This window comes from Eumetopias jubatus, unplaced genomic scaffold (genome assembly GCF_037043125.1).
Source record: "Eumetopias jubatus isolate StellerSeaLion01/CBP00866 unplaced genomic scaffold, mEumJub1_p1.0 scaffold_8, whole genome shotgun sequence".
NCBI lineage: Eukaryota > Metazoa > Chordata > Mammalia > Carnivora > Otariidae > Eumetopias > Eumetopias jubatus.
In genome coordinates this window covers 60,551,535-60,578,086 of record NW_028274814.1, presented here as the reverse complement: position 1 = coordinate 60,578,086, position 26,552 = coordinate 60,551,535, and the positions used below count along the sequence as shown (strand labels likewise).

The 26,552-nt window shown below is 37.3% G+C and overlaps 1 protein-coding gene and 1 non-coding gene across 2 annotated transcripts in view; one reads left to right on the top strand and one right to left on the bottom strand.

The window, feature by feature from the left end:
* The window catches only part of SOX5 (SRY-box transcription factor 5), a 1,012,050-nt gene that overhangs the window by 101,460 nt on the left and 884,038 nt on the right, over window positions 1-26,552 (top strand). The window lies entirely within an intron of this gene.
* On the bottom strand, window positions 10,025-10,128 carry LOC114216679 (U6 spliceosomal RNA). Its single transcript, XR_003610820.1, has one exon. It is a non-coding gene; the product is annotated as a U6 spliceosomal RNA (small nuclear RNA).

Below are 26,552 nucleotides of genomic sequence, written 5' to 3'. Positions count from 1 at the left end.
ACCTTTGAATTCATGGCTGGAAAACATAGAAGTCAGCAATTACTATAGATATGCCAGCACTTTGGGGGCAAAGGACCTTGACTAGGGCATCGTAATTTCATGTTTTTTAAAGAAAGGTAGCTTTATTGGGGCACCTGGGTGGCTCAGTCAGTTAAGCATCTGCCTTCGGCTCAGGTCATGATTCTAGGGTCCTGGAATCCGCAGGGAGCCTGCTTCTCCCTCTCCCTCTGCTGCTCCCCCCTGCTTCTGTGCTCGCTCGCTCTCTATCTCTCTGTCAAATAAATAAATAAAATCTTTAAAAAAGAAGAAAGGTAGCTTTATTGACTAGGATTGAGATTAGGGGGAAAAGGGAGCCATGATTGCTATTTAAATCTTGGTTTCTTGGTTTGTGGGGTTTTGGCCAGAATCAGGCATGCTGTCCTTTGGGAATTGCCTCCAGCATTCTATACAATGTCTGTTTGGATAGTTCCTGTTATTTCTGTTGGAAGTCTATAAAGTGATGTGCATTGGGAAAGTACTGACAACTTTTTTGGTCTCTGCTGTAGTGACTGCACCTATTTAGACCAGTTTTGCTATGTTGAAATATTCTAGAATTCCAGTTAACAATAGAGTGAAAGTCATAAATGTGACTGCCTTTACTTGTTACCTCTAAATGATGTAGAGTACTGTTTGTCAAACTGTAATGTGCCTCTGAGTCACCTGGATATCTCGTTAAAATGCAAGTTCTGATTCAGAAGGCCTGGGTGGGGCCTGAGATTTTGTGTTGCTAATGAGTTGCCAGCTGGGGCTGATGTTGGTTATACACTTTGTAGAGTAGGGACCTAGGACAGGTTCTCAGTCTCAGTGAACACTGGAATCACCTGGGAAGATTTAAAACATCTATTCCTGGGTCCCATCCTACCCCAGAGATTAATATTTAATTGAGTAGAGTGTGGCTGGGTATCAGGATTTTTAAAAGCTCTCCAGGTGATTTTGATGTTCAGCCAAGGGTGAACACCACTGATTAGATAATGGACCTGTGAAGTTGTGGAAAATATGGAGAGATGACCATGTTGTAAAGAATATTCTCAAAACCTTCCTCAGGGTTTTATTTTTACTATTAATTTGGAGGTTTTAAAGACACCGAGCCAAATTTGTAAATAAAAACCGATTTGTCATTCCATTCATTAACTGCAATTATTAGTCTACAAGTGAACATTTACCAATACTATCTTCAGCATTTCCTTCTTTTTAAAATAATTTAAGATAGGTTGGCAGATTTAGCAAATAAAAATACATACTGAGGTGCCATTCCAGGCTGTTGAATCAGAACCTGCATTTTAACAAGATACTCAGGTGATTCACATGCACAGTATAAATATTGCATGGGACACACTTAAAAAAATCAAATTTACTTGGGTGTCCTGTATTTTTTATCTTATCTTGTAACTCTACTTAGGAAGTAATTAACATTTATTTCATTACAGAATCAAATGGAAAGTAGTATTCTGAGTTTAGAGAACACTTTTAATATCTTGCTTCTCATTTCACCTCATCTTCCTGTGTCTGCAATGCCCACTGATTTTTAAGCCTAAGATAAAATAAAACCAGCTAATAGACCTCACGATGTCATGCTGTGTATTAGAAACAAATAAAACATACCGTTCTGTGTATTTATGCAAGAATGGGAGACAGCCGTACCACTTTGAGGGCAGCAATCAGTTTACGTTAAAAATTGTTTTACATCTTTTTCTTAGACTTATTTAAATAATTGTCACAGATTTTAAAACCCTCTTATTTAAGGAATTCAGAAGCCACCTTGTTGTAACTAAAGTGTAACAATTAGTTGTGCTCATAAAACTACAAATACCAGAATTCCCCCAGAAAGAGAATTATCCCAAGGCTTATCTTCCTATGAACAAAACAGTCCCACAAGGCTAAAAAATGTTGTGTCTATATACCCCAATAAGAAATGCTAATCTTTTAAAAAATTACTTAGATTAACCAAAATGTCAGAGTTCAGCATTGTTAAAGCAACATTTAACCTGGCTCATGTTGATAGCGGTGTCTTATGAATCACAGATATTGAAAAAATGGGTTATAAAAGTTTAGTGACAAAAATTAATTTTTAGGTTAAAGTAAAAAATATATCATTGACATTATTAGTTTTTTCTTTCAACTGTCTCCCCTTTTGGAGTCTTTGTCACACATCTGGTACTCTATTAAGAAGACATTCATATGCTGGTATTGAATACAGTGATTTGCGCTTTAAAATGTAGTGTTGAGAACTCTATTTGGAATGTGTTGCTGCATATAAGATTGAGCTTTAATAGTGTTATATTTCAGTCTATAAATAACTTTTACTTCCTATCTGACATTAAAACAATGTATGGCATTTGGCAAAAAGTAAACTGCCAAATGATTTCTTAAGTGCCTAGTTAAGGGATGTCATTGTAAATTTTTTTATCCTGGTGAAAAACACTGTAAGAATATGTCTTAGCTTTACTAATCCCTCAAAGTAAATTATTTATTTTGGCAATATGAAATCATAAATACTAATCAACATTCTGAAAAGTGTGGCATTGTTGATTTTTATTTATAGTGAGTCAAGTTAATAGGTATATCATGTAGTGAAGTTACACTGTCACAATCAGGAAGGTAACTTATAACCAAGGCCTCACACTTGCAAACGTGGTGAACGAGGGAGGACAGAGCACTTTTATTTGCAGTCCCAGTGAGGCACTGGGGTAAGTGGACATATCAGTGGTTTCAGAGTCAAATCTCGTATGACCCAACTGGACCTCAGTTCCTTCATTTGTAAAATGAGAGAAGAAATATTCCTTCACTGAGTTGTGAAGATTAAGATGTTATGTAAAGTTCCTTAGATGATGCCAGTAGATATTCAGAAAAAAGTTAGTTTCCACCTCAACCACCCTGATCCCCTAAATCCTTCCAACGCATTTGGAGGATTCTCCTTCCTTGGTAGAGTTTCTAGAAATACCATAGGGCATGAGGGAGGCTAAAAGGAGGTAAACTATTAACTGTTACTTGGCCAGATGTAAGCTCAAATGTGATTTTGTTAGGTGAAGGCTAAAGTCCACTGAGGAAAACAATTTCTAATGATGAAAAGAATACTCGCCTTTAAGTGGAAAGGCAGAAGAGCTGCTACCAGGAATAACTGGACCCTTGACTCCATGCAAATTATTTAATCATTCTTGGCTGAGGTTTCTTTACCTTTACGAAAGGAGTAATGTTGAATTGTAATATATCTTGGTTCCCCTCCAGCTCCTCTCATTGTAATGCTTCCTCGGTTGGGTTCCCTGAGGTGCTAAGTTGGAGACTGGGAATGTTCTTGGGATCAACACCTATGAGGGAGTAGGCCCCAGGACCAGGCATCGGGAGGAGCTGTACTGAGATGTAGTTAAAACTCAGGCCTCGGTGGATCCCTGGAGAGCTTGGGCACTGCATGGTCCTTCAGAGTTTTTGTTACTGAGGGAAGGGTACCCAGCCTCTTTCGCTCTAAACCCTTTCTAGGGGCATGACTCTGGGCAAGGCAGCCCCCCCCATTCCCCTGGGGGCAGGTCCTGAGGAGTAGTCACGTAGAAATTAGCCCCAGCCAGAGCACCTGGCAGCTAGAATGAGTGCCTCAGTCTTGGAGGGGCATTTGACACAGCCTCTACTGCATGAGGTTAGTTTTCTAGCATCTCAGGGTCATGGCCTTATACTCAGCAGAATATCAGTCTTTACTGGAATGCTATCATTTTCAGAGATGTTTTGGGGGAAATGCTAAACTTTAGGGATGCCTGGGTGGCTCAGTCAGTTAGGCCTCTGCCTTTGGCTCAGGTCATGATACTGGGGGCCTGGGATCGAACCTTGCATTGGGCTCCCTGCTTGGGGCTCCCTCTGCCCCTCCCCCTGCTCGTGCTCCCTCTCCCCCTCAAATAAGTAAAATCTTTAAAAAAATTAAAAAAAGAGAAATGCTAAACTTTGGAATCTCTGGGTGTATTTGGGGGGGTGTTATTTTGAGCATAGGCCATGCGTGTACATTTTCTGAAGTGAAATTAATCAAAATACTCTGATAAAGTCTTCGCTGAATTTTGCAGGAGGATAGACTTTTTGTACTATTTCTAAGAGATCTCTCATACAGATTTCTCCAAAGGCATCATGGAAAATAGCCTCAGCTTTTGGAGTTCCATTTGTAGTTGTGACCAAAACCAAAAGTGCTCAAGTACAGTATGAGACATTTTAAAAAATTCAAATAGGCCATTATACAAATCAATGCAAAAATCAGCCTACTTTGGTACTTTATTTTCTTTTAAAGATTTTATTTATTTATTTGAGAGAGAAAGAGCATGAACAGGGTGCGGGGCAGAGGGAGAAGCAGGCTCTCTACTCAAGGGCTCAATTCCAGGACCTGGGGATCATGACCTGAGCAGAAGGCAGATGCTTAACCGAATGAGCCATCCAGGCACCCCTACTTTGGTATTTTATTTTATTTTTAATTAATTAATTAATTAATTATGTTCATTTAGCCAACATATAGTACATCATTAGTTTTTGATGTAGTGTTCAATGATTCATTAGTTGCATATAACACCCAGTGCTCATCACCTCACATGCCCTCCTTAAATACCCATCACCCCGTTACCCCATCCCTCCAACCTTTACTTTGGTACTTCAAAAAATGTTTTTCTTCAGGTTCTGTTCCAGCTTTGAGTGTGGAAATTCTTCCTCTCTCAGTACTGTTTATTCATCTTTAGTTCGTCATTTTTCAAATATGAGGATGGTATGTTTCACAGATGATGTGCTGTGGATTAGCCCTCCGGGCTGCTCCTTGCCGTGAAGATTTTTTTTTTTTTGAAGATATTTTTATGTTAGTTGAAACAGAGGGAACTGAATGGAGAAGACCATCAAGAAGATAAAGCTCACTTTATCTTCATCTAAAGAAGTTCAGTGTATTAAATACCAATGCATTCTTGCAAGGGTCTTATTCAGTGGAAGAGATAAAGAGTGAACCTCTATATCCCCTTTGTTGGCCTGAAAATGGAATGTCAGGCAACATATAATCATCTTTCTTGTTTAAAAAAAAAAAGGAAAGTGAGAGAAAGCGATTTCTATTTGTGTCAGATTTTAGATGTCTTAATATTCTTTCCTGTCTAATTTTGCAGAAAGTGATAATAGAGTTCTTGTCAAATTAGAGGCTACAGACTTTTAACCTATGTCGTGAAAAAAAAACAACCACATTAGTTATTATTACCATAAACATAATTCAAATAAATATTTAGTTGTAATACCATTATGTTGAAGGGTGCATTCCAAGCATATAATTTTGCTCTCATTATAAATATTAAAAATTCAGAATGATAGTACATTGGAGAAGAAAAGAAAAAAAAAGAAACAACAGAGGTTTTTGGAGTCTTTTGCTTCCAAAGATGGAGTTTCAGTGTAAATTCATAATTGGGAAAATTGGAATGAAGTGACTCCCATAAAGAATTATGCATCTCTGTTACTTATGGAACATGAAATTATTTTCTAAAATACCATAAATCCTGCCACATGTTTCTATCTGTGAGTCAGAAACTAAAGTGAATAGTATCAAGAGTGGATCAAAGTGAGAAAAGAAAGAAGAAAGTAGAAAACTCACTGTGTGCAACTTCATAGAATGAGCTCCAAGCAAGTGATATTTCTGACCTTTGCTGAACCAGTAGTTGAACCTGTTTTATTAGTCACCTGAGAATTACTTTCTTGAGTGGAATTGTCGAATGTGAAAATGATGCTGGACCAATCTTTAGAATTTTTCAGACCTTTTTAAACTGATGACAATTTTAAGTGTCTCATCATTACATTTTCCAAATTACCAGTAAATAGAGCACACATTTTCATAGTTCAAGTTTATGCATAAAATATCAAAGCAGGTGCATTTTCAGTGTTAAAGGGTATTTTCTCAACCAAATTATTAGAAAAGAGAATGAATGAGAAAACAGAGAGCATACTCTAGAGAAGTCCTTTCTAACATTGCTTTTAGCAGTATTATCAAATTGGGTCACAGATAATTAGATTAATTTGACTACCCTATGGTTTTTTTTGGAGAAATGTAATGTGGCAACTCTCTTTGCTCTTGGATATCTATAGGATTCAAGAAAATGGAAACACTCGGCTTTCAAAAAGGGAAGAGCTATTATGTCACGCTCAATCAGAGAGATGTAGACATTGATAGAGTATCAACACCTGAAGCCACTCTATTAAAGCATGCTTGGTTCCGCAAGCAAAAGTCACAGAAAATTGGCTCATGTTTCACCATCTAGGCTTGCTACCACTTGGTTTCCTTTAGTTGGCTATCATGTCCATTTACCAGAAATTGGCTCTGTTTTCCAGCTGCTGGATGTAGGAATGATTTACTTGTGTGAGTGGATTACAGGATTACACCTGCAAGAGTGTAGTTTCAGACATCCTTTTTCTTAGAAAAATTACTAACTCTGTGTATCTGAATAGGCATACTACAAAGGAATTATAAAATCTAGAACCTGAGAGGCTTTTCAAAGGATCTGACTTGTCTTAAAGACAGTATTAGCATAGAGGGGTCATGAAAGCCCCTGGGTGGGCCCTGGTCTATAACGTATTATTAAGTACAATTTAAGGATCGTATCAAAGGAATTGAAAAATAAATAGTATAGCACAATTCTTGGTATAGGCATTTTACCTAATATAGGGAAGCTTATAAACCCACATCTTAATGCTACACTGAGTAGATTGCTTTCATATTTAGAGCATAACCACTTAAGTTTTGTTCAACATTTTAAGAAATCAGTTAGGGTCGTTTGTTGTTTTTGTTTTTTGTTTCTGCTTATTTCACATTGTAGTGCCTTTTTTTTGGTTTGTTTTTTGTTTTTGTTTTTTTAGGAAAAAAAATCCAGCATTTAACTTTGCTTTTCTGAACTAACAGGCATTTATGGTTATCTAATTACTGTAACCACGTATTTCCTGAAATGTTGTTCACTAGTAGTTTAACCACAAATACAGATGCTCTAATTTCTACTCTTTTATAGATTTTCTGAATAGGGTCCACTGCTGTCATCAGGGGAAGGTTCATGTAAATCTAAATATTTTAAAAATATAAGAATGAGTACTTTAAATGTAAAGGAAGATGAATGTAACATTCTTCTGAAACAAGTCTAGTAAGGATTTTAAGTTTTTAAGACTTTCTATTTAATTACTTTGCATTGAAGCCAGCTGGTTTGGTAACTTTCATGACCTTATATTCCCTGAATGTTCTCATAAATCAAAGGAAGAATATGCTCAATTCTAACATTAGTCCTGGGGAAAATTCCATATTTGAAAACAAAAGAAAGAAAGGTAGAATCAAGGTTGCCTTGGGAATTTTGAGGTCCTTGGTAAGGTTAATTGGGAGGGCATAAATTCCTTTATCCTCAGATTTTTCTTTGCCTTTCTCTTTTCTCCCCCTAAGCTTTCCTGCCCTCTAACCCACCAATTTCTCTTGCAGCTTGAGCCTTCACACTTCAACATTGAACTTGGAGATATAAAAATATTCTAACAGGCAGGGGGATGGCCTTGATGATCTCTTAAAGTTCTTTTTAGTGCTCTATTTTAAATTCCAATGATTTAATAGAAACTCAAGGGTGAAATGGCCCTCTGGAGGTCATCAGTTGTAGTCCCTTCCATGTCCCCTCCATGTATAAATGCCTCCTACCTTCTGGGAGTTGGCACTAACACCAGTCCCAAGGGACCTCTTTATTAGTCTCTGAATTTCTTCAACACTATGGACTTAACTTGTTGACCAGTTGGGAGAAATGCACATCAGGTTTGAGAATTTTTCTAGCTGTACATTTTACCTTCTTCCTAACTTAGGTATTAAATATATAAATCATTGCTTGAGTGAGTCACTCTTTTGAAAGAGATCTACGTTAAAGGTTTCAGGTGTTGTTTTGAGGTGGATGAGAATTGAAGGAAGTCAGAATCCATTGAGATCAAGCAATTCAATAAACATTAGTTGAGGACTTCCGTATAAGGGGTTGTAAACTCTAATGCCTCAGAAGGCAAGGCTGATAGCATAAATCTTGAATTAAGCCCTACGTAAGGCAATAGGGATGGTGTGAGGCCTGAGCATTTCAGACCCGGTGCTAGCGTTCTTGTAGCAGCTGCCCTGCCCAAAGCATGCCCAAAGTTTGCAAACCCTTAAGGCTCTATGCATGGTATCTGTTTTGTCTTGTGGGAGATTCATAAGTGAACACCAAAAATTCCTGACCTTACTGAGGTACAACAGTGATAAAAAAATTATTAATCAAATGGTGGCTAATATTTATAGAGTGGCTGCTAGGTCCTAGGCACCCTGCCACTTTTATTCAATCCTTATGCTTATCCTATGCGATAGTCCTATTCAACTCTATTTCAGATGGGAAGGTGGAGGCCCAGAGATCAATTACTTGCTTGTAGTCACTCCTTTAATCATTATTAGAGGCCGGGTTAAAACTGAAGTCCTCCAACTTAGCAACTTCCAAAACCCATGCTCGTAACCATTATTCAGGTATATCTCAGGCTATCTACTGTGAGATGTTAATGGATATCTGTTTTTTTTATTGATGATTCTGTAATCAAATAATGGAAAACAAAAATTGAGTTACAGAAGGTTATATCCCACACATTACTCACTATGGGACTTTGTCCAGATCCTTTAATTTTACTGTGTTGTGAATCCTTCAAAGTAGGTATATATATTTTACAGTGTTTCCCAAGCTAATGTGAATTGTAAAAATTGTCTCAAGTTCTAGTGTTCTAGGGAACAAACTTTGAGAAACTCTTATCTGTTAATACGCAGCCCTCTCACTGAGATAAGTGTTGTCATTAAAGAGCAAAGTATTTTGGGTGCATACAAGATAGATGTTAATCAGAGAATGTGTCAGAGGGAAGGTAGAATTTGGCATTGGGTCTTAAAAATGGATGATATTTTCACAGATTATTATATTTACATAGATGATATTGGGCATTAGAGAACATTCCAGGAGAAATTATTTCAGTCAGGCAATACTGCAAACATACACATAAGAGAGTGGAATGTGCAAAGGTGAATTTGGGGAATGTAGAAAAAATTGGTAGATTAGCATCATTTGATATTTATCGTGTTAATCTTAATGGTTGGTTATATTTTAGAAGATTGGTTTTTTTTTCAAATATTAGAAAAGCTCACTTGAGGAAAGTTTCAAGTCTTATGACATAGGATATCATCTTCAGTCATATTATTAAAATTACTCATTGAACAAATATTTATGACTGCTTATATTCAGAGCTCTGTTTGGGGTGCTCAGGCTACAGATGTAAATAAGGTATACAAGCTTCCTGTTCTCAGACAACTTGCAGACAAAAGCAACACAAACATAAAAAAGGCAACAAGACGATGTCAACTAGTGATAAGTACTATGCAGAGAGATAAAATAGGCTGATGTGGTGAAGAGTGCCTTAATGGCTATTTTAGAATAACAGGAAGGAACCAGACATTTGAAGATCATGGGGATAACATATTAGGCGGCGAGAACAGCTGTTCCAATATCCTTAAGGGAGACATGAATTTGAGGTTGTGAGGAATAGAGAAAAGGCTAATGTGGTCGGAGACTGGCAAGGAGGAAAATGGTAAGAAGAGTTCAGAGAGATTGACAAGAACCAGACCACAGAGTAAGCAGTTAGAATTTTTTTAAGCGTCATGTTTAACTATTTAAGAAGGGGCTTGATTCTGTGTGTGTGTGTGTGTGTGTGTGCATGCACACACATGGCCATAATCTCTGGCTGCTTTGTGAATAAATTTTAAGGGGAAAGGGAAGTAGAGGACCAGTTAGAAGTGATTGCAATAGTCTAGGAAGGACTACTTTGAACTAGGGGTGGAGAGAAGTTGACACATGAACATATAGGGTTTTTAAATTGAAGTATAGTTGGCATGCTGTGCTACATTAGTTTCAGGTGTACAACATAGTGATTCAACAAGTTCACATGTTATGCTATGCTAACTACAAGAGTAGCTACCATCTGTTACTGTACAAAAAATATGGAACACTTTACAAGTTTGGGTGTCCTATTTGCACAGGGGCCATGCTAATTTCTGTATTGTTCCAATTTCAGTATATGTGCTGCCAAAGAGAGTGCAACATATAGGTGTTTAAGGACATGCTAATGAAGTGGATGTGTGGGATAAATGGAAGGAAATTAGGTATAGATTGGTGGTATTTGTTGATGAGACTGAGGGAGGTTTAGGTGGGAAATCAGAAGTTTTGTACTGGACACATTAAGTTGGAGATGTGCATTAGACAGTCTAGTAGAGAGGTCAAATAAACAATTGGACAAGTGAATCTTGAATTCGAGGGTGAGGTCTGTGCTGGAGATATAGGGATATCCACATTATTCCAATAACAGAGTTGAGAAGGTCTACCTACCCGTAGTTAAAAGACATTTTTTTGTTAAAGATTTTATTTATTTATTTGACAGAGAGAGACACAGCGAGAGAGGGAACACAAGCAGGGGGAGTGGGAGAGGGAGAAGCAGGCTTTCCGCTGAGCACGGAGCCTGATGCAGGGCTCGATCCCGGGACCCCGGGATCATGACCTGAACTGAAGGCAGACGCTTAACGACTGAGCCACCCAGGCGCTCCTTAAAAGACAGTTTACAAGGTAAAATAAATAAATAAATTTGTTAATAAAAAATTAAAAGTGACTAGAGTATACAAATTACTATAGTGTAACCTTGGTTTTGGGTACTACCAGTTTTCTCATCATTTATTAAGTGCTGGTAGAGAAGCAGGAAGACATTACATTTTTGTAGTGAATACCTAGAAAGTCTTCTGGAGTTCAAATACCCATCTCCTCTACGACTTCTGGACAAATGTATTTCCGTCAGAAGCCTGAATGCTCAGGATTAGAAGGGCATGTGTTTGCCTCCCAGGGCAGGCAATTCTAGGTTTATAATGTTCTTCCTTTTCTTGAATAGATATTTTTCCACTCATAATCTTTCCTCCATTTTTACCAAATGCTACAGTTTCAGACTTAGAAAAGGGTCCAGTCCTCACTCTTTTATAATGACCCCTCATGTATTTTGAGAAAACTATTGTGCCCCTCTGGTTTCCTTGGTTAAGCATACGCGGTACTTTTAGTTGTTTCCATGTGACATGACTTTAAGTCCTCTGTCCATTCTGGTTACTCTTGTTTCTAGAGCATTTCTCTGCATTCCTTCCCAAGCAGGACACCTGGCATTACTGTGTTCCCCATAGTACTATGGCTTTGTTTCAACAAGACTGAGTGGAGGAAGTCTTTGGCTTCCAATTTTTAGATGCCATACTTAGGTTGATGGGAAACAGTTCAAGGTCCCTATGCTTTTTTTTTAAATAAAATAACTTTTAACTTTATAATAGTTTTAGATTATAAAGCTGAAAGATAGTACAGAGTGCTTCCGTATATTCTCCATCCAGTTTCCCCTATGGTTTACATTTTATATTACTATGATATATTCAGCACAACTAAGTAACCAACATTGCATACTTTGATTTTAACTCTATATTTTATTTGAATTTCCTTAGTTTTTAGGGAACTGTCCCTTTTCTGTTCTAGGGATTTATCCAGGATTCATATTACTTTTAGTTGTCATGTCTCATTACTTTCTTCTGGACTGTAACAGTTTCTCAGATTTTCCTTGTTTTCCATGACCTTGACAGTCAGGCATTTTGTAGACTGTCTCTCAATTTGTGGTTGTCTGTTTTTTTTTTTTTTTTATATGGTTGGACTGGGGTTATTGGTTTTGGGGAGGAAGATCACAGAGGTGAAGTGCCAATCTTACTATATCAAGGGCACATACTGTCAATTTGACTTACCACTGACACTAACCTTTGATCCCCTGGCCACGGTTTCTCTATGTTGAGGTTACTTTATTCTCTCTTTCTATATTGTACTCTTTGGAAGAGTAGCCCACACTCAAGAGGTGAAGAGTTAAACTCCATCTCCTCAAGGTAGAATATTTACATAAATTATTTGGAATTCTATATGGGAGATTTGTCAGTTTCCCCCATTTATTTATCTACTCAATCATTTATTTATATAGGTATGGACTCATGGATATTTATCTGATACTTAGGATTATTATTCAATAGTATATTATTTATTGCTCAAATTGTTCCAGTTTTGGCCAGTGGAAGCTTTTGTCTGTTGGCCTCTATGTCCCTTTGACATACCCCCACCATTTTGTTTTTCCCTGTTCTTTTAAAATCTGTGCTGCTGTAACTCATGAATCTCCTATCTTATACTATGCTATTGTTTTTTTTGGGGGGGTTTTGATATAAAAACAGGCTTATGATTGTCCTTGTTAAATTTCACCTTCTTGGAGCTTCCTGTTACCAATAACAATAGCTTCTTTTTTTATAGCTATATTATTTATTTATAAATTAGATGTATTGATAGCTTTGCTAATATAAGTTGAAGATGATACATATTTCACAAATGATTAAAATCCCAAATTAATGAGATAAAGATAAAATTACACATATTTTAATGTTTAATTTAATTTAAGTACAAAACTCTTTCACTCTAAAATACTTTGTATTTGTGTTTTGGATACTCAGTGTTTTTTTTATTTTTATTTCTTATTTTTATTTATTTTTTATTGTTATGTTAATCACCATACATTACATCATTAATTTTTGATGTAGTGTTCCATGATTCATTGTTTGTGTATAACACCCAGTGCTCCATTCAGTACGTGCCCTCTTTAATACCCATCACCAGGCTAACCCATCCCCCCACCCCCCTCCCCTCTAGAACCCTCAGTTTGTTTTTCAGAGTCCATAGTCTCTCATGGTTCATCACCCCCTCTGAATTCCCCCCCTTCATTTTTCTCTTCCTATTATCTTTTTTTTTTTAAACATATAATGTATTATTTGTGTAACAATAGCTTCTTAACATGGTCTCTGAACTTGCATTCTATCCACCTCTATCCGCACTGTATTTGGTTCTTTGAATAGCAGCCAGAGTGATTTTTCCAAACAAATCAGTTATGTCTCTCCTCCATGTATCAGTGCATAAAACTTTACATGATCTGACTCTTGTTTAGGCCTCTGATCTCAACTCTTAACCTTTATATCTCTCACTCAGTATGTTTTAGTCACACGACTATCTTTTCCAAGCTTGTCTATGTGAGGCTTTTTTAACATTGGTTCTTTTTGCCTGGAATGTTCTTCCTTCATACCTTCAAATGGCTTATTTTTCCTTGCTATTCAGATCTTAGCTCAAATGACACCTTTTCAGGGAGGACTTTTCTTGAATTCAAGCTAAGGTAACTTCAATTTCTCCCTATCATAGTGCCATGTTTATTTTCTTTATAGGAATCATCATGATGGAATGTTTTCTTAATAATTTTTTAGCCATTTATTATCTTTTTGCTTTTCCCACAATTAGAATGTAACAGGGTCTTGTATCTTTTATCCATAGCTTTATCTCCAGTGCATAAGCAGTTCCTGGCACACATAAGAAGCTCAATATATATTTGTTAAATGTTGGTTGCTAAAGGCTCAGTTATGTCTTCTGAGTAACACTTACCTTTGAGGTCCCCTAATCTGTAAAACCTTTGTGTTGTGATAACTTTGTTATTTCATGCTACTGACTCTATAGGATTGTATTGTACCATTCTGATTAAGATTGTATAATATTTCTTTAGACAGCATGTTGTGCCTGTCATAGTGAATTTTTCCCTTAGAAAATAAAGCCAGCCCGGTTTCCATCAACACTTGCTTGTAGCCTATGAACACAAGCCCTCCCTATGTGCCCCCATTCCTTTGTAGATCACCAGGACAAGAGAGGAGAGATAGAGGCAAAACTTAGAGCCACCAAAATTTTTCCTTCCAACTGTCAGTTAAGGTAGCAGTTCTCTCTGGATGCAGTTGTTCAACATTTTCTAACCTCAGCTATTTATATTATTTTTCAGCTTATATCTCTGTCTTGACCTCAACGAAATCATCATGAGGTATCTTAACTGACACCCAGATATGGTGTATCTGATACATTCTTTGTGTTACCACTTTAACCCCCTCTGACCCTTTATGATCCTTATTTCCTGGTCTTAATGTTCAAAAGCCATTTCTTTAATAATCCATCTTAGAGTCTTTCTTTGGATCTACATGAAACTCAGTAGTCTGTTGTTGTAAAATTTATTTTTCTTTTTACCACTTTTGTTTAGTCTCCTTGGGCTTATACACAATTACATAATTAAAAAAATATTTAACAAGCTTCTCAAGCAAACACCGTGTTAAGAAATATGCAGTTAATCAGACATATTTGATACCATGCAGATTTGACCACCCCATAGCTTACATGAGCTATATAGCACTTTATAGTCCCTGTAAAATCACTCACTAATTGGCAATTCCTCATTTAAGTCAGTGATTCATTATTGTTTTAACTAACTTAAATATAAACACTTTGTAACAGCGTGAGTACTTATGACTTGCTTCCAGGTATAATGGGAATTGCATTAGAAACTAACATTAGCCTATGGAGGTACCCAGTAGAATCAGTTACTACGTTTCAATCTCAATTCTTTCGGATGGTGGGAAACCTTATCATCTAGTAATTATTTTTGCTGTGGTGTTGTCTTTGGCTGGCTTCCTTTGGAAACATACTCTGAGCCTCTGACATTTGCATCTATGAGGTTTATTGTTGTGTGCTCTTGGGAACAGTACCTATGAGGGGTGAGGGAAGCAGAAAGGGCAGATGGAGAGGTTGAATTGAGATGCAGTTGCAACAGAGGCTGCAGCCAATCCTATGGGGAGCTCTAGAGCTGGGCTGGCCATTCGGAGCTGTCCTGAGTTGAGGTAGGGGGCTGGCCTTTGTACCTCCTTATTTAGCAGTCGGTAGACATTTGCTGCCCCTGGGGAAGAGTTTAGCCTCCAGCGAGGCAGCTCCCTTCAACAGAGGCAGTGCCCAGAGAGGGGCTCAGCTGTGAGTTGTTAGCATTCAGTGATGCTAGCAGCTGGGGCAGTGAGTGCTTCGAATTGAAGGGAAGATCGTTAGTTGTTGGGTGAATGGTACACAACAGCATCTTCTACAGGTAAATTAGTATAAATTTCACATCCCATTGCTAACTTTAGATTTCTGTGCCATTTCACCCTTGAATTGTTGTACTTCCATTCTTGCCCAATCTCCTGTATCTACCCTGAATATGTCCTTCAGTTTCTTCTTCTATAGAGTGGGGATAGTCATACACACACATGCAAGCGCGTGCGCACACACACACACACACACACACACACACACACACAAATACAGTGACCTGGCATATAGTTGAATGCTTAATAGGAATAAATTTCTTCTATCAAGACTTTGAAATGCTTCTTTAACTAATTTGGCTAAGACCATAACAATTAGATTTCAAAGACCCCTGTTCCTCCATTTGAAAGAAATAGTTACTTCTTCTAGTATCCTGTGGGCATTTCAGGAAGGATTTAGCATTTAAATATAAAATGGGCTTAGAGAACCTTGAAATTTCAATAACCTCCTATGCAGAACTAGCTCAATTCCTCCCATCTCCCCCACATCAACCTCCTTGTTAAACACTAGTTTAAAGACTGCAGGTTTCTGGAAGCTTCTCAAACTTCTGAATATTAACATTATATGTAGTAGTAATATAAGGATTTATTGACCAAGTCCTTTTTTCATAGTTGACAAGAAAGCAGGACATTTTTGCAGCTATTTTATGGAGCACTATATTAGAATGGGTGTTGAAAAAGCTGCTTTTCCTTGTTCTTTCAAAACAGTTTTTCCTACTAAGGAAATTCAAGTCACAACCTGTTATATTGATAATGCACAATAACATCTGATTTGAGTCAATACTGATTATTGTGCAGCTTGGCCTGCCAGGAGATGTTATCCTTCTTCCAGCTAACCAGTCTCAGTACTTCTTTATCAAACATCACTAAAACTCTGACAACTCATTCTTGTTCTAACATCTGACATGTGCTGAACAAAATGAACAGACACTTGAGTGATATCAACAATGTATGTCCCTTCTTTCTTTGTAGGAGCCTGGTTTATGTAAAGAAGTAAATTGTCTAAGATATGACAGAATCAAACTGGTTTGGTATACTGAGGCAGATTACACTTATTGGCTGGGACTATGGATTCAGTCAATGATTTTTAGTATGGTGTGATGAAAATCACTGAATTCATGTAGCATCTTAGGTATTCATTGGAACAAAGTGATATCACAGTAACCATGTTACAGTATTCTTACTTCTATCTTTACTTCCTGGTCCTATTTTATCATTTCTAGGTTTTGAGGCCTAAAAGATGTTTTAAAAAACATACCATAAAATTAAAAAGTTTAAAAAACTTGTACCTTGTAAGTACTTCTGGATATAAGTGGTTAGTATATGATATCGTGTCATTTTATAGAATACTCCTATGGCTTCCCATCTCCCTCAGAATAAAAGCTAATGTCCTTATAATACTATGATGCCCTGACCTTTCCCCTTCCCTAGTTACCTCTTGAACTCATAGTGAACCATCTCATCTCTTCTTTCTTCCCCACCATCCACACTAGCTTTTTTCATATTTGTCTAACCTACTGGGACAGCTCCCACCTCAGGACCTTTGAATTTGCTGTTTGCTCACACACTTACTCCTCAGTTAAGTGAATGCTTACTCTATTACCTCCTCTAAGTCTGATCAGTTGTGACCTTCTCATTAATTTCTCCTCTTATGACTTTTTTTAATATTTTATTTATTTGAGAGAGAGAGAGACTGAGAGAGAGGGAGAGAGCACGAGTAGCGGGGAGAGGTAGAGGGAGAGGGAGAAGCAGACTCCCTGCTGAGCAGGGAGCCCAATGGGGGACTCCATCCCAGGATCCTGGATCATGACCTGAGTCGAAGGCAGACACTTAACCGACTTAAGAGCCACCCAGGCGCCCCTCTTATGACTTTTAAACTCTAAAACAGCAGAGCCCCCCTTCCCTGCCCTGACCCTATGACAATATATCTGTCTTCTTTGCTATATTTTTCTCCTTGTATGCACCATCTTCTAATATACCATATGTTTAATTATTATGTTTATTGTATTCTTTGCTCACTAGAATATAATGTTCATGGGTTCAGGGTGTTTTGTGTGTTTTGTCCACTCACAAATCCCTAGTGCCTAAAATCATTCCAGAAACTAAATAAATGGGTGTGAGTAAAAGGACGACAACTACATTGAAATGGACCTAACAAGACAGTAAATGTAGACTGAACTATGATTGATGGAGGATTGCATTCTAATATTCAAAATGTATCTCTTTGACAGATCTCAGCTGCTCAAATTGTTTTCCAGAAGTACCTTTGTATCTATAAAGTATTTACCTTTTCCTGTTACTTTTACTTCTTGCTTTGCCTGTTGCAGCATATAGTTCAATTTTTGACACCTTGTTTAGACCTCATGTTTACTGTAACTCTACTGTTCTAAGTTTCCTACCTCCTTAAATCCACAAAGCACTTCAAGAAAGGATTTCCATGTATTATATTTTTGTTCAGAAAGCCTTATCTCAGGCAGACATATTTGCCCATTTTCTTTTTATTAAAAAAAAAGAGTTTTATAATCATTATACATGCAGAAGGGTGTTTCAACAGACTGGGTTAGTATCTCTCCATGAAACCACACACAATAAAACAGTTTCCTAAAAAAAAGTTAACAATGCATAAAATGCTGATACAGGGCTTCAGAACACTTAATTATTTCTTTTTCCCCCCATTGTTTATCACATTGTTTTGTCAACTTTCCATATCACTACCCACAATGCTTTGGGTTCAGTTTTCTTTGAACATTCCTTTCCTCTGAACTTGCCATGAACTTGTGCTTGTAGCATGCCACCACAGAGTGCCACAGCCACTTTATAACGGGGAAGAAATCAACATTTTTGTCATAAAAGGTGCTAAAACCAAGCTCATAATATAAAATAGTAAACACACTTGTCCAATTGCTGTTTTAGGTTGAAGTATGATTCTTGCTTTAAGAGAAGGTTAGTGTAGTAGTTTGCACATACTTCAGGAGAATCAGGAATTTAGTTTGTGTAGGGAGGAGGACGAGAGAAAAGAATTATGTTTCCTAAGATTAGGTGGACTGGAGGAGGAGAAGGATTGCATGAATACCAAATACGATACAAGAGAGGACAGAGCCCCTTATCGCTTATGCAGTATAGGATGATGTAGAGGATTATTTGTTTTCTACAGAAGGACAGAAGGAGGGATTTTTTCCCCCATTTCTGATGATTTCTCTGCTTCCAGGGTTATATTAGGAAATTATTGTTCCTTCTATCAAAGTGTCAGGGGAGGGACTCTGGATTGGGAAATAAATCCTGGGTTCTCATCCCAGCCTACTAAAAGTAAATGGGAATTTCCTACAATATGAATTCTTGCCTGACTTGCAACCTCAACTGATTATTTGATAAAGGGTGGATCAATGAACTCTGTGGGATGTGGCCCAAATCATAGCAAAGTCATGTTTTTGTTTTTGTGTTTTTAAACAGGACATGCAATAATTTCCCTTATATAATAGGTTGTTACATTGGACTTCCCAAGTTGTATCAGAGCTGCAGCAGGGCTCCAAAGGACCAAGAATAATGTGGGTCAAACCATCGATTCAGGATTCTCTAGGAGCTTGAGATATCTCATTTGTGTGTTTATTTGACAGTTTACCCTGCACTCACCTGGAGAGGGTGTGTGAGGGGAGGAGGAAGGAAGACTATAATAAGATTGATGAAGAGTATGGTAGTGAGAATTCCAGTGGAGAGAATTAAGACGGCTGAGGTGTTGCTCTCATTCTCCACTCTTCTTCCCTCCCATTCCCACAAAGTGCATGTGGACAGGATGTGAGGGGACCACTCAGGGGGCTTGGTGTGTAGCCTGGCCTATGCGGGGTGGGGCATAGGTTCTGGTACCTGGCATGAATATGCAAAAGTCAGAAGGTAAGAGGCCAGGACAGAGAGACAGGAATGCAGTGGGAATAAGCCCCATTTTCACAGCTAGTAGGAAAAAGCTGTGGTTTCCTGGAGGTCATATGTGACCAAGTATGATGTCTCTAGCCACTGCCTCTCTCCTCACTCCCACCCCCACGCTGAAGAATTTCCTGTCAAGAGGAAGACAGCCTTGGCAGAAAGACTAGAGTTTGGTGATCTGATCTAGGACTCGATGAGGGTCCTTCAGTCCACATTTATGGCATTGCCAGTGCTCAAGAACCACAGCAAGGTGAATCTCTAGGGATTCATAAAACACACACTACAAGAAAGAGCCAGCATTGCAACATTGGCCAGAAGCAGAACATGGCTGTCCAAGCCAAGAGAGACTTTTTTTTCATCTTTTACTTCTTCCCTTTCTCTTCTTCTCCATTTAGTCAGCAGTCTAAATTTGATTCAGATTTTTACTGACTAAAATTTTAAATTGTCCCCAACCAGGATATTTCCTTATTTAGTAGACATTTATTGAACAGGTAGTATGTGCAAGGCATCGTGCTAGCATATGTATCTCCTGATTTCAAGGGGTATGTCTAGCAATGAGTTCTCCCTTATTCTTGTTCTGAATGCAGTTTTAGTCTTCTCAAAAAAAATTGGCAATTGCATAGATAATTTCCAGGTTTGTAAATATAGTTTATAATACGAATATTCTACCTTGACTTGAGTGAACAAGATGGGGAGATTAAGCTCAAACTGGCACAGGAATGAGCATGCTTAGGACAGTCTTGTTAGATAGATAGAGGTGAGCTAGAGCAGCAAACGAGGTAACTGTATATTATTCATTGTGATCTTCTCATTTAATTGTCGAGTTGTTTAATTTGAGCTCTCGATGGCATGCTATTAGGAACTGCTTTTGCTCATTTGTTTTGGTAAATATTTATTGAACAGGTACTATGTTTGAGGCATTATGGTAGATTGATGTCTTTCCTGCCCTCAAGAAATATATAATCTAGTGGAATAGAGAGATTTCCTTCGTACAGATTCCTGCAATATTCAGAAACATGTGATTAGTGAGATGTGAATGGCATTAGGAATCTTTTATTGCAAATGATAAAGACCCAATTTGAAATAACTTAGCCAAAGAGGAGATTTATTGGCTCATATAACTAGGAAGTTCTGGAAATGACAGTTACTTCAGGCACAACTAATATAATCAGGACAGAGTACACTTTCCTCTTCCCGTTACTCTGCTCTGCTCATCTCTGTATTAGCTTCATGCACAGGCAGCTTTCTTCTTACAGAACCAGCTCTAGTCTATGACACTCTTTTAACTAGTATTTCCAGAGAAAAGAGTGCATCCTTTTTTTTTTTTTTTTTTTTTTTTAGGCCCAGGAGGTTTCTTATGACTGACCCACTTAAAATTCTGTGCCCTTCCTGAATCACTCACTGTGGCCAGGGAGATGGCATGCTTCTATTGAGCCACCCGTAGTTAAATGCCTCCCTGATTGGGAGTGGAAGTGGCTGGCTTCAGTCAAATTAACTTGGAATGTATTCTCCAAAAGGAAGGGTGTTCTTTCACTATAAGAGAGCCGGTGGGAACATAGGCAAGTAATACCACATCTCCATTAATCGGTTGAGGGACAGTGCAGAGAAGAGAGGGGTCTTTCTGGTGACTGCAGAAAATGTACAGGAAGTAGTGCTAGTAATAGCTCAGCTTTTGAGATTTCAACAGAGAGTTTGTTGGGACACAGAGGAAAGCTTCTTTCTCAGGCAGAGGAGCCAACCGTGACACTTAGAAAGCTCAAAAAATTCAAACAATGTCTCGTGACTCTTTTTCTATATATATCCTAGCACCTTGAAGGCAATCTATTCTCTATAATGCTTTCCTCAATTTCTCCTCTACCCTTCTCTCCCCACCATGATCACTATTCCACCCATACCATGTCATTTGTACTACTCTGATAGAGGACGCTGGTGACCTCCTAATATGCAGATTCTATGCTCTTTGCAGGGCTACCTGACTTCATATCTCTCTGGAAACTTTTCCCTCTCTCGACTTCTGAGACACTATTCTTTCCCTGTTTTGTTCTGCCCATCTGAGCACTCTTTCTGAGTCACTTCTATTGGCTGCTTTATTGTTGACCTCTCCTTAATGTCTCTTTTCCCCAGAGCTCATGCCTGGCTCTCTTTCCATTGAACATGCTCTTTTCTGGTTAATCCCATTCATTCTCATGGCATCTATGAACACCTATACTCATCTGTACCAAAAGCCCTGCTAGAGTTCTGATCCTTCACTGTATATCCCATATTCCATGATCCGTAAAGATCATAAGTTGAATATTTCCCTTATGATATTTTTGTTATCTATTCTGTTCCTACAATTCTCATTGCTGTTAATCTAAATTTTAATTTATGTTGCCAATATTCAAGAAAGATTAAATGTTGCTCCAAGCTCTGTTTAGGTCTCAATCTTGTATTCTAACTGGTATCTCTGAATAATCCCATATTGTCAGTGACACTGGACATGGTAGACCATGTCCTTGTTCCCATTTACAGAGCAAGAAGCTAGTATTTTAAATATAGGTTGAATTTTAGATAGAAAACAACACAGATATTTATAATGAGGGAAGTAAACTTTTGGGGAATCATATAGAGAGAACAAGGCATATGGCTTGGTCTGCATAATTCACAAAGAAGGTCTAATGTGGGCAGAACTATCGAGAAGTCACTGAGTTTCAGGAAGATGATTAGGAGTGCTGCTACATTTTCAAGCCTAGGACTGCAACATGAACTTCGGTTTCCACTTCTGTGATTCCCCTGTCCCCCTCAGTTTTCCCTGCATAATCATCCTTACATTTAAAACATCAGAGAATTCAATATTTATTACAACATCACAACCTTTAAATGGATGTCTATCCTTAGCATTCTTTGGTGACCAAATCAAGACAAACAGTTCATCTTTAGCCAAGTGGCTGCTCTTATCGAGTTAACTCCCAAGATTGCCTTCAAAAAGAATATTATTTGTTGATTGCTTCAAAAAACATGTTTCAAAGGTCCATTTAATAGTACTATTTCTTCAGTCCAACTGACAAGAATTTTAGTATTTTTTCCAACTCATTTTTGTAGACACATCCCATTTCACTGTGGCCTACTTCTTTGAGTAGATAATAAGCCATACATGAGTGTGTACTACAAACCAAATTGTGTATTTTTTGGTGCTAAAAGATGAGTTTGTAACTTTTTACCCATGGAAAAGTCATTAAAAAACTAATGAATGTTGAAAATTAAAAAGTATTACAGATTTGCCCTGGACTTTCAAAATATTTAGTGTTAGTATGTTCTGTCATTTGTTTTGCTTAAGACAAATGTTTAAGCACCATTTTAATCATCTGAGAATAATCACCTTGATTTTCAGGCCTCCTTTAGTTATGCAGTAGATCATAGATCATATCAGGACATTAACTTCTGATATTTTACTACCTGACATTCTGTCTTCATATAGATTTTTTAAATTTTATTTTAATTTTTTTGCAGTATGAATGTAGTTATTTTAAGAAAATTAAAAATGAAATACTTATTTTATTACAAAATACATAATCATTATAGATTTAGAAAACACTGGTGAGCCAAAAAGAAAGATTACATTTTATTCACAAATAACCACTGTTAAATGCATCTAGAGCTTCCAAGCTTTTAGTTAGGAATATAAACTTTTTTGTTCTTTTTAAAATAATAATTGGATCAGACAGTGTGTGTATGTATTTTTTCCCCTTTAATAAAACATTATACATATCCTAAATTTTGTATGCAACTTGTTAGGGTGTAATTTCTTTCCCACTACCTAATTACTACTAGGAACAGTATCCTATCAGGGTTTTATAAAAAATACAAGTTCTCATATCCTATTGTTTTTTGATGATGATGATAATAATAATAATAATGATAATAATAATAATAATAATAACAACTAGCTTTTACTGGGATCTTCTCGTGTGATAGTGCTCAGTACTTACATATGTAATTTGACTCCTCACAACAATTTTCTAGGCTTCCTGGCAGTGTCCATCTTTAATGGATCAGAACTTTAAAGCAAGAGATTTATTATTTTGACCAAACTCATAGCACTAGTAAGTGGCAGAACCAAAATTCAGATCCAGGTCTGTGGGTTCCAGTCTGTGCTGAAAACTACAATAAAATACAGTGAAGACATTTGGAATATATGTAGTAAGATGTCACACTGAGCCTGCTTGCTTGCACAGTGTCCTCAATCTGCCAATCTTTGAGATTTCTGAGGTGAGGTAACACCATCATGAAGCTTCGAGGAACCCCTAAGCCAAGTGGAAAGAGTGGAATAATTTTCTCCTGATAATCAGAGAGGAGATCTTGAATTCCTGTTATAAAGCACATTGTTTTGTTTCCTTTCTCTGCTTGGGCACTGTCACCAAAGCCACATACCTCTCTGACTAATTTTCAAGAGGTACCATTTTCATCATAAAATGCATTATCAAGTACCATGTCATTTACCTTAATTCCTGTCTCTCTAGACAATCATAAGCAGCTTGTGTGGAATATTTGAATTTAACTTCCCTGTTAAAGATGTCAGTTACTTTCTTGGGTACCAAGCAATGGATCGTGCTTGCATAAGAAATGTAGAAAGTGTTGGAGACTTTAGCATCAGTAGACTATTTAATAGATTTAGCAATAGAGTGGCATCGCAGTTATGTTCTCAGTGAACTTCTGAGAAGGGAAGCATACAAACCACATAGTCAGAAAGGTCTGAGTTTGAACCCCAGCTTTACCACTTGCTAACTTTATAATCTTGGGTATATGACATAATCTCTCAGAGCCTCTGTTTTATCATCTGAGGTATAAACAGACAGAGGCAGATAGATGTACACTTTTTGGCTATAGTAGACCAAGGAATATGACTTTTTTCTTAAAAAAAAATACTAAGGCAACTTTCTGCTTTGTATTTGCTTTTCTGTGGGATTGGGTGAATATGCTTCAACCATCTCTTCTGCAATAAAGTAAATTTTGGTTAAGTGCCCATATGGAAAAGGTAACTTAATTATAATATTTTCAAGCATAAAGACACTGATATAACCCATTTTGACACATATTTCAAGCCTAGATCTGAGGCTCAGAACTGGGAAATAAGGTGATTGGTGGCAGAACCAAGACTCCACCATGTTTGTCTATCTTGACATAAATAATAAAGTTACTGCTGGTGGTTGACAAAGCAGATAAAATTGACGAAATTTTATTTTGTGAATGGTCCTTGAAAATAATTATACATAAGATAGACCAAAAGAAAATGTAGTTGCTAATGTCAGAAAATGACCTCTTAACTCGTAGGACGGGGATCTTTGTAATGAAGCAAAATTACTGTTTTCGGCAAAAGACTCTAACTGTATAAATGTGTATGTGGTGTTGTATTTTCTGTTTTACTTCATAGAGGGCACATTTATTTTAATTTTATAGATACTCTTAGGTTTAATAAATTTTACATATTAAATACACATATTCATAAATATCATACACATACAATTAGAATTTCCTTAAATATTTTGTTGTGGTTAGGGATGCCTGAGTGACTCAGTCGGTTAAGCGTCCGCCTTCAGCTCAGGTCATGATCCCAGGGTCCTGGGATCGAGTCCCGCATCGGGCTCCTTGCTCAGCCTGCTTCTCCCTCTGCCTCTGCCTGCCATTGCCCCTGCTTGTGCTTGCTCTCTGTCTCTCTCTTTCTCTGACAAACAAACAAACAAACAAAAAAACCTTTAAAAAAATATTTTGTTGTGGTTAAATTTTCATAGTAGTCTTTGAAAACATACCTTCTTGTCTTAGTGGTAATAAAAGTGTGGATTTACCACTTTTCATAACTGTATTTTGAAAGCTTTATAGTCCTTTAGAGACAGACTCCCTAGAAGCCTTGCCAGTCAGCAAACGCCCAAGATTAATAACATGAATGATTTGATGATTTTGGCATCTTGCAAAAATTATACATTAGATTTTCTTTAAAGAGGTATAACATGTATTTTCCACTTTCAATTCTTTAACTTTTAGCTCGTGTTTCAAATGGACTATTGGTGTGTACTTAAATTGCTCCTCCAAGATTTTCAAAAATGATTTGATGAATAATGACAATGTAAATTTTGGAGTAAAATGCATAGTAAAAAAAAAAAAAACTATGTTACTGGGTTTGGCTTTTTGGGAAACACTGATTTTTCTTTTAAAACTTCAAATTTCATATCAGTGAAAATTTGATGACTAGTAATTTCAGCTTCACTTGACCTAACTTGTGAAATGATTGAAAATGCCAATGGCAGATGTAGGGTATGAGTGTTTCATTATGATACTTGTCTCTTTTATTGAGTTGCCATTTGTCAAACTGTGAACATATATGTGTCACCTGTTGTGCTGGATGTCGTTCTTATGGTCTTTTAGCTTTTTTGTTTGTTTAATTAAAAATAATTTAGAGGTGGTCTGACAAAAATTGTATATTTATTTACCTGCTTTAGATATTGTAAAGAACACATTGGATGATCCACAAAACGTTCCTTTTTTATAAAGACTCACATTTTGAAATGGAGGGCTTTGTGCTCATGTAAAGTTCAGACATGTACAGATTTGTTCCAAAAAGAGAGCTGGGTGAGAAAGCAACATGGAGTGAATAAGTCATTGCAATTTCTTTTAGGAAAGCTCTTCTTGTATGGATCTTCTTCTCTCCCAATCTGCACTTGAGAAATGTTGAAACCCATTACTGTATCTTTAAGTTTTGAGCATTTACTAAGTGTCAGGGACTATTTTAATAATGAAAATAAGTAACATATTTTGATTTCTTTCTACATAAAATGTACTATTCCAACCACTTTACACATGCTAACTCTATTATTCCTCGAAACCACACAAATAAGGCACTCCAGGTTATTTATCTTGCCAGGGTCACACAGCTAGTAAATGGTAGCATTGGCATTTGAACCCAGGCAGTCTGGCTCTACCCCCAACCAATTCACTGCGCTACTTCCAAGTTGCAAAGTCCTTTTAGAATGATGGCTTCCGTACTTACAAGACTGATGCCATGATGAGCAAATTATCTTCTTAAAGGAAGGATTTAAATGAAATTTTAATTTTTTCCAAAGTGTAGTTGATCCTTGCCCTGAGGGCTGCTCCCTTGTCCCGTCTTTCTGGTTGCCACATTTAGTTGGAGAATGGGCATTAAGCGTGGTAAAGACAAAAGAGTTTGTTTTGAAGTTTGAAACTTTGAGTGGAAGAGTAATTAAAGGAGCGTAAATTTTCCCACGTTGTTCAGATTGGTCAGGATGGTCAGTACTGTTTGTTTGTGTGTAAAATCAGGTTTTTGCCTCTGTGACAATAGCTGTCAGGGAAGTTGACAGAGGATTTGTGTTAGGATGTATACTATGGAGAGTTACAGTAGATAATTAGCATGGTCATCGCTTCTGCTCCCCCCTTATAATAGCTGAGATATTAATTTTAACTTTCTTTTTCAAAAAAAGTGGAATGTGCTACAGTACTTGGGAGGCTTATCAGCACACACGTCTGCTGTTTGTTTTCCAATCTGTGTTCAGAATCGCTACTGTCAGCAACAGAGCCCTGA